The sequence below is a fragment of the Hipposideros armiger genome, unplaced genomic scaffold, assembly GCF_001890085.2.
Source record: "Hipposideros armiger isolate ML-2016 unplaced genomic scaffold, ASM189008v1 scaffold_33, whole genome shotgun sequence".
In the NCBI taxonomy this organism is placed as follows: Eukaryota; Metazoa; Chordata; class Mammalia; order Chiroptera; family Hipposideridae; genus Hipposideros; species Hipposideros armiger.
Genome location: NW_017731383.1, coordinates 3560888 through 3568246, shown reverse-complemented (window position 1 = coordinate 3568246; position 7359 = coordinate 3560888). Strand labels below are relative to the sequence as shown.

Below are 7359 nucleotides of genomic sequence, written 5' to 3'. Positions count from 1 at the left end.
CTAGGAGCAAAAGGATATGTCCGAGGACCTCAGCCAACAGCCAGCAAGGACTCAGGGGCCTCAGGCCTAACACTGCCAGAAACCGACTTATGTCGACCCTCGAATGATCAGAGTGAAACAGACTCTGCCCCACGGCCCGGGTAAGAGGCCAGCCAACCTGACTTGATTTTTGCCTTGGGAGGCCTAAGCAGAGAGCACAGCCATGGCCACCTGGACACCTGTTCTGCAGAACTGTGAGCCAATAGATGGGGATGGCATTAAATTCACCAAATTTGTAGTAATTTGTTACATGGCCATGGAGAACAAACACAGACTGCCACTGAGTGGACAGGAGACCAGAGGCAGACTCCCTAGGTGGTAAAGGTCTGGAAGAGGGGAGTGGCTGCCACTGTGGGAAACACATGAAGCCCCGTCCTTCCAGAAATTTCTCTGCTGAGGAACGAAAGCCTGACGCTGCTGGGGGAAGGGCAGCAAACCGTGTTGCTCACAGAGCCCAGGTAAGACCTACTGCATCTGGCAGGGAAAAGGAGAGGGGCAGGCATACGTTCTGGGCTCACACTTTTAGAGCCTCCTACCACAGGGAGACGGGCAGCATCCCCAAAGAGCGCCAGGCCTGAGACTAGATAGAAAGAGCACCCTGCCCCTTCACCACCAGGCTAGCCAGCACTGCAGAGCCAGCGCGAGCATCGGCAGGAGTCAAGGTGGAGAGGTGGGCCACGGAGGGGGCAACAGTAATCAGCCCACTCTATGCACAGCAGTACCAGAGAAATGTGAAGGGTGGCTTGGCGGTAACCATAGCAACAACAAATGCCCACCCAGCTCAATTCCTGAGCAGTCTCATTGCAGTCAGCCTCCTGCCCTCTCAGTTCCACACACAGGGACGGCCGAGCAGAAGACTCCTCTTGCCTACACAGTGTCCGGCATTTGTTAAACAGTGAAACCAAAAGCAAGAAAGAACTCATTCCAAACAGACAAAGCAAGGACTGGGGGCCAGCCCGATCCTTAGGTCTGCGCCACCAATAAATGTACCCAATGCAGATACAGCTCACATACACATGAAGCAAACACTGATGCAGGAGGATAAACTGGCAAATCCTCTAGCACAGTAAGAGGATTTCAGTATACATTTTTAGAAATGAAAATGTCGGATATGAAAAAAAGTAGCAAGGATGTATCACATTTGAATAACAAAAGCTTGATCTATTGGATCACACAGAAGAATATACTCCATAACTAGAGAATATACATTCTTTTTAGGCATATCTGGGAAAAGTATAAAAATTGACAAAAAAATAAAAATAAATTAAAAAAATAAACCTCAGCAAGTATTTTAAAAAATCAATATTGCATAGATGCCACTCTCTAAACCAAAAAGCAATAAAACTAGAAAATAATAACAACGTAGAAATATTTATAACGACTGCAAAAATACTACATATCCAAATTGGTGGATAATTACAAGCACACAAAGGAAAATTAAAGTCCTCAGATATGCATTAAATAAAAACTGAAAATTAATGACATTCAACTCAGAAGGCTAGCACAGAAAAAAAGAGTAAACCTCGAAAACGTAAAAGAAAAGAAACAAGTATGAGCAGAGGTTTAAAAAGAAGAAATCAAAGAAATAACAGAGTAGGTTAAAAGAAAAATCCTGCCACAAATGTATTACCCGAACCTACTCATGTTGAAGCATGAGACAAACCTAAATGGAGGATCATTCTATAATAACTGGCCTGTACTCTTCGAAATGTCAGTGTTATTAAAGATAATGAAAAACTGTGGAACTGTTCCAAAGTGAAGACGAAAGACGTGAAAAGAACAGCAATGCGTGATCTGAGATTTCTTTAGCTGGAAAGGGTATTATTGAGAGGACCAGTGAAATCTGAATAAGATCTGGGGGTTAGACAACAGTATTGTATCAACACTAATTTCCTGATTTTAATCATTATACTGTTGTGGTGTGACAGAATGTCCTTGTCCTGGGGAAATGCACATTGAAGGATTTACACAAACACATATATGTATGGAGGGGGAAGGAAAAGAATGTTAAAGCAATCTGTTGTGTCAATGAGCCAAAGATGGCTCTGTAAGTGACCCGTAGGTGGCTTATTTCTTCTCAGCTCGCTGAGACCACGCAAGAGACTAGCAGCTCCAAACTGAAATGTCAGCACATGCAAGGGTTTTAAACACAGCCCAAATATAAGCAGATTTGTAGTCATTTAGAACCTGCCTGCTTTGCCATCTCTCAAGAGGCTCTGACCCAGGGATGCCTGGGGCTCCCTTATTCTCTTACCTCTGGGAAGTGGGCCCTGGGTGCCAGCCTCTGCATGGATGGTCTCATGCTTCCAGGGACATGCTTGCCCCCTGCCATGTGCATTTCTAAATAAAGCGTGTATGTGCTCCTGCCACCTTGTGGTTATATCGTTTTCCTTAATTGGCCCTGATATCCCTTGAGCCACTACCACCCCCATTAAAATGTGGTAAAATGTTAATATTTGGGGAGTTTAGATGAAAGGAATTCTTTGTACTAGTCTATTATTGAGATTTTCTTTAAGTCTGAAATTGTGCCCCAATAAAAAATTAAAAAGAGAAAACTAAAATCAATTCTTGGAATGGATTTATTAAAACCAATAAACTAATTGGCTTGTATTTAAAAATAATATATAGACTGACTTCAGGCATGATTGATCCAGAAAACAAGGGAAGGCAAATATCCATAATTTTTAGACATGAAAAGGGACAATTTCAGTAGAAATTAAAAAAAAATTATTAGACCACTACAAATAATTTAGTGCCACACTCTGAAATTAAATTGGACAACTTTCTAGAAAAATATAAGTTACTAAAATCGACAGAGCAACAGAAAACCGAATAAAACACTAAACGTGAAATGAAATGGATCCATACTTAAAAATACACTCATCAAAGAAACACCAGGCATAATCAAATCCTATTCAAGGTTTTTGCAATGTGCATAAAGCCAAAATGGATTTGTATCTGGAATATATGAAAAAAATACTAAAAATAAGAAAAAGACAATCCAAAAGAAATATAGGCAAAGGTAATGAAGACACAAATCGTGTATTGTTTAAGGCTACATTCATATCTGGTAGGTAAATAAAATCAAGGAAGGATGTATAGCAATATGAGGAGTTGTGACCTCGGAGTGAGGGGAAGGAAAATGGAACAGGGAAGATGCAAAAGGCTCCAACGGTGTGTATGAGGTTTCAGCTCTTTAGAAAATGTGAAGCAAATAAAGTTTTAACAGTTGCTCAATCTGTATAATGAGTACAAAGGTTTCTTTCTTTTTTACTTTCCTAGGCATCTGAAATATTTTCTAATATTACTAAGTAAAAATAGTAAAAAAAAAAATAATGAATTGTCACAGGGAAAACCTTTAATAAGACCCAAGCTCGAGTCAGAATGGAAAAATATTGATATGTTTGGTCTTGTCAAGATTTAAAATTACAGTACCGATTACACTTTTTTACCTCCAGCTCAAATCTGTCCCATCTTTAACAAGAAAGCATCAAAGATAATCCATCATCTCTGCATCACTTCCCACCTTCTCCATTGCCATAAAATACTCCAAACTGTCTTCGCCATCTCCTTTCTTCATCTATCTGCAAACAGATGTGCTCACGCTACCCCACCTTCACTCACCCAGGTGCAGCAGCCATGTCTTCACAAGTCTGGGATATATCCCCCAACTCACTTTTCTCGCTACCTGAGCACAGGCTCCATCAACTCTACTCACTGCTGGCATTATATCTGACCCAAAGACAAATATAACTGCTCCATTGCCTTGCTTAAAAACACTTCAGGGGCTGGCCGAGTGGCGTGATGGTTAAGAGCTGGCTTGGGATGCCAGAGGGCCCCGGTTCAGATCCCACATATGAGGGCCAGTGACACTGCCCTCTACAGCTAAGATGCTGAACAACAGCTCAACCTGGAGCTGGGCTGCCGTGAGTCTCCGGTGACGGCAGGTGGGTTGCCATGGGCTACCGTGTGTAGCCAGCAGCCAGCGTGAACGGCCGTCCAGAAGCCGGCGACTGATCTGCCTCGCCCGGGAAGAGCGCAATGATGGTGCCAACTTGGGCCAGTGAAGCAACGTCCTCCACAACTAGACTGAAAAACAAAACGACAGCAACTTGTCTGTTCCCATTCCCCCAATTCCCTAATAAAAATCTTAAAAAACAAACACAAACAAACAACAACAAAAAGAAACACTTCAGGCACCAAAAGGACTCAGTTGAGACCCCTTAACCTATCTCAATCAGCTCCCCAAAGCACCTCCAGCCTCACCTAGAAGCTTCTCCATGGCGCCAAGTCCAGCAGTATCTGCTTGTTTTATGCTTTTATCTTTGCATATGCTGTTGTTCCCTCCTCCTGGAATACCCTTTTCACCTACACAGACCATACTTTTCTTTAAATATGATCTTTAGTAGGAACTGACCTCCCTGCTGGGTGTCCATTCATCCAGTAAAGATAACTATCATGGCACCCACACTTGGGGGCCCTTTTCTGTTCATGTGACCAACATCTCCATAGGACCCCAGCCAAGGATGGGACCCGGAACTTCCCCAGGACCTGACCCATTCATTCAGTAAAGGTTTATCGGATGAAGGCAGACACAGTAGATCTCTGAAATAACAATCATTTCACAGCCTTCCTTCGTTGCCCTCATAGCTCAGACCCTACCGTTGGCTGCGATGTGGGGTCCACAGAAGTGAGGGTGGGTCAGAGACAAGGGGGGGGGCCCTTCCTCAGCCATCCCTCCTGCCCAAAGGAGTTCAGGGGCCTGGATAGGCAGAGAAGCTCCGGGTCAAGGGATGGAAACAAATCCACCGTCGGGAAAGAGGGGTGACCATTCCGGGAGAGCTGGCCCCCAGCTCACTGGGGCCAAGGCTGTCACTGGGTTCCCGGCAGATGATGGGCTCTGATGAGACCGGGCTGCAAAAGACAGAGAAGCCGTGAGACCTTGCCTGCCCGCGCCCCCGCCACCCCAAACCAGACAGGAACCCCGACCCTCTGCAGAAGACGTCAGACGGAGCCGCCCACCAGCCGTGGAGCACCCCTCCCAGCAGCCACCCGGCTCTGCAGCAAGGAATCCGCTACACGTGCCCTCTCTACAGCCTGGCGTGGAGGGAACTGTCAATCCGAGGCGCAGCGGGGGCCTCAGAACTGACCAGGTCTCAAGTGCTGGCTGTCCAAGACCAGCCTGTGGTCCAGAAGCGCACAGATCACACTCGGAGACCTCCCAACACTGCGTGGGTAACCCTGGCCTTGGGCGGAACCACAACTCCCGCGAGCCTCTGCGATGAGGTGCTTCCGGTCGGCCGTGAGGCGCTTCCGGCCACGATGGAAGCCGGCGTGGCAGCAGGCGTGGCGCGGCGGACTCTCCAGGAGACGAGTCCCGTGGCTGCCCCGGTGGAGCAGCGGGCTGTCAGTGAATGCACCCTTTTCCACATGGTTGCCGGGCCAGCAGTCGCCCCGGCGGCTTCCCACCGGACCTGATCTGTCCCCAGCCCTGCGTCATCTTGAGGGGCGGCTTATGGCTGCCCTAGCCTTGGAAGTCCAACGTGGGACTGGCTGAAGGTCTCGTCTCAGAAAGTCTGTTGCCTGACGGGACTTTTTTTTTTTTTTTTTCAAAGGCCTACCCTTCGGTCCTCATGATAATCCCCGAAATAGGTATCATTATCCTCATTCGTCAGAGGAAGAATCAGAGGCAGCCTTTCTCAATATTTTTACTCTGGAGGAATCCTTTAAAGTAATTCTCATATCTCAGGGAACCATGCCTAAATATTATGTCTGCAGCTCATGACAGAATAAGGCACCAAGTTATACCTATGAGATACTGAATATACAAAAGGACAATGGCCAGTCCCTATATAGAAACAGGACTCTGACATGCCATTGCTGCAACCTGCGGGGGGGAGGGAGAGGGGGGGACGACGACGACGACATCAACCCCTTATCTACAATAAACAGCCCAGGGAACCAGATTGCTATTCTAGCAACAATCCAGGAAGCTAAAAAATAACTTCTGTAACAGTAGGCCCCAAATGACCAGGACTTGATCAATAACTGACAGCTTCCCTCATTTTTGTCCCCATCTTCCCCATGCCGACGGCCTCCAATGAGAGTCGACCAGAAGCTTTGCGTTTTTTCCACTGTAGAGCTTTCCCGTTCCTCTGCCAGCCTTTGAGTCGCTGCCAAAATGTAAGTGACAGTGACTCCTTTGCTATAGTAAACGCTGACTAAATAGCTTTTGCCCGTTCTCATTTGGTTGGTCTTTGTTAATTTTCAGAGATATAATTAATTGTCAGTATTTTTCTGTAGATCTGTTTATTTTGGCTAGCTACTCTTCTGTTTGGTTTCCCCCTCATCATTTTCCATTAAAGATGTATTCTTCAAAATTCACAAAGAAAGTGAAGGTAAAAGAAATTTAAACTTTAAAATAATGCTTTTTGTATGCTTATGGCATTTATACTGCTAAAATTATTAAAACTTAAACTTTGGGATATCCTATATTACATAATTGTGTTAATAAATTGGACTTCCCGTTTTACAATGTTCCTGGAATTGCCTGTAGAGTTTGAACAACCAAGTATGTTATTGGTCTAAAATAGATATTCTTTGTGACATGTATGGTGAGAGAGAGAGAGAGAGAGAGAGAGAGAGAAAGGTTAGGGACAATCAATGTCATCATGTGATTTTAAAAATTATTGAAATGATCATTTTAGCTACTTATTAATATGCTCAAATAGTTAAGTTGCATATCAATGAATATTTTACATTAGTATTGGAAACAGCCCATAAGAACTTTTAAAATACACTGTTAGATTCAGCTCATGCTTTTTTTGGCAAAAAAGTACTTTTCTTTTGTAACATGGGATTGCTTTTCCTTTTGTTTCTACTTCCTGTATCAGATTTGGACACCAGGAATTTGAGTCCTTTGCAGATTCAGCTACATTGCTTTCTACCTTTTGGGTTGTTCTAAAGAATTATAAACAGTGGAAATTATCTCTTTAAAAGATTTTCAAAAGATTCATTTGTGAACTTTCTGAGTGTAGAACCTTATATTGCATAATTCTTTTGGAGTTTTTTGTTTTATTTCTTCCTGTTTAACCGATTTTGGTAATATATATATTTTTCTTTTTAATTTTTCCTTTAATTCAGTATTTTCAAGTTTTTTTTACTAAGTTATTTACTACACCTACTACTTTAAATTATTTAAAATTTCTGGATCCACTTTTAGAGAGATTTCTAAGAATTGGAATCTCTTTTGTATTGATTAGCACAACCAGAGATTTGTTTATCACTTGTTCACTTTTTTCCAGACAGTGCTTTAGGTTT

The 7359-nt window shown here is 43.7% G+C and overlaps 1 long non-coding RNA gene across 3 annotated transcripts in view; it reads left to right on the top strand.

Annotated features, from left to right (window-relative positions):
* The first annotated feature begins 5367 nt into the window (after positions 1-5367).
* Positions 5368-7359, top strand: part of LOC109380130 (uncharacterized) — a 21586-nt gene continuing 19594 nt past the window's right edge. For all 3 annotated transcript variants that reach the window (XR_002123382.1, XR_002123380.1, XR_002123381.1), the window contains exon 1: positions 5368-6222. This is a non-coding gene — a long non-coding RNA (uncharacterized LOC109380130). The remainder of the gene's footprint in view (positions 6223-7359) is intronic.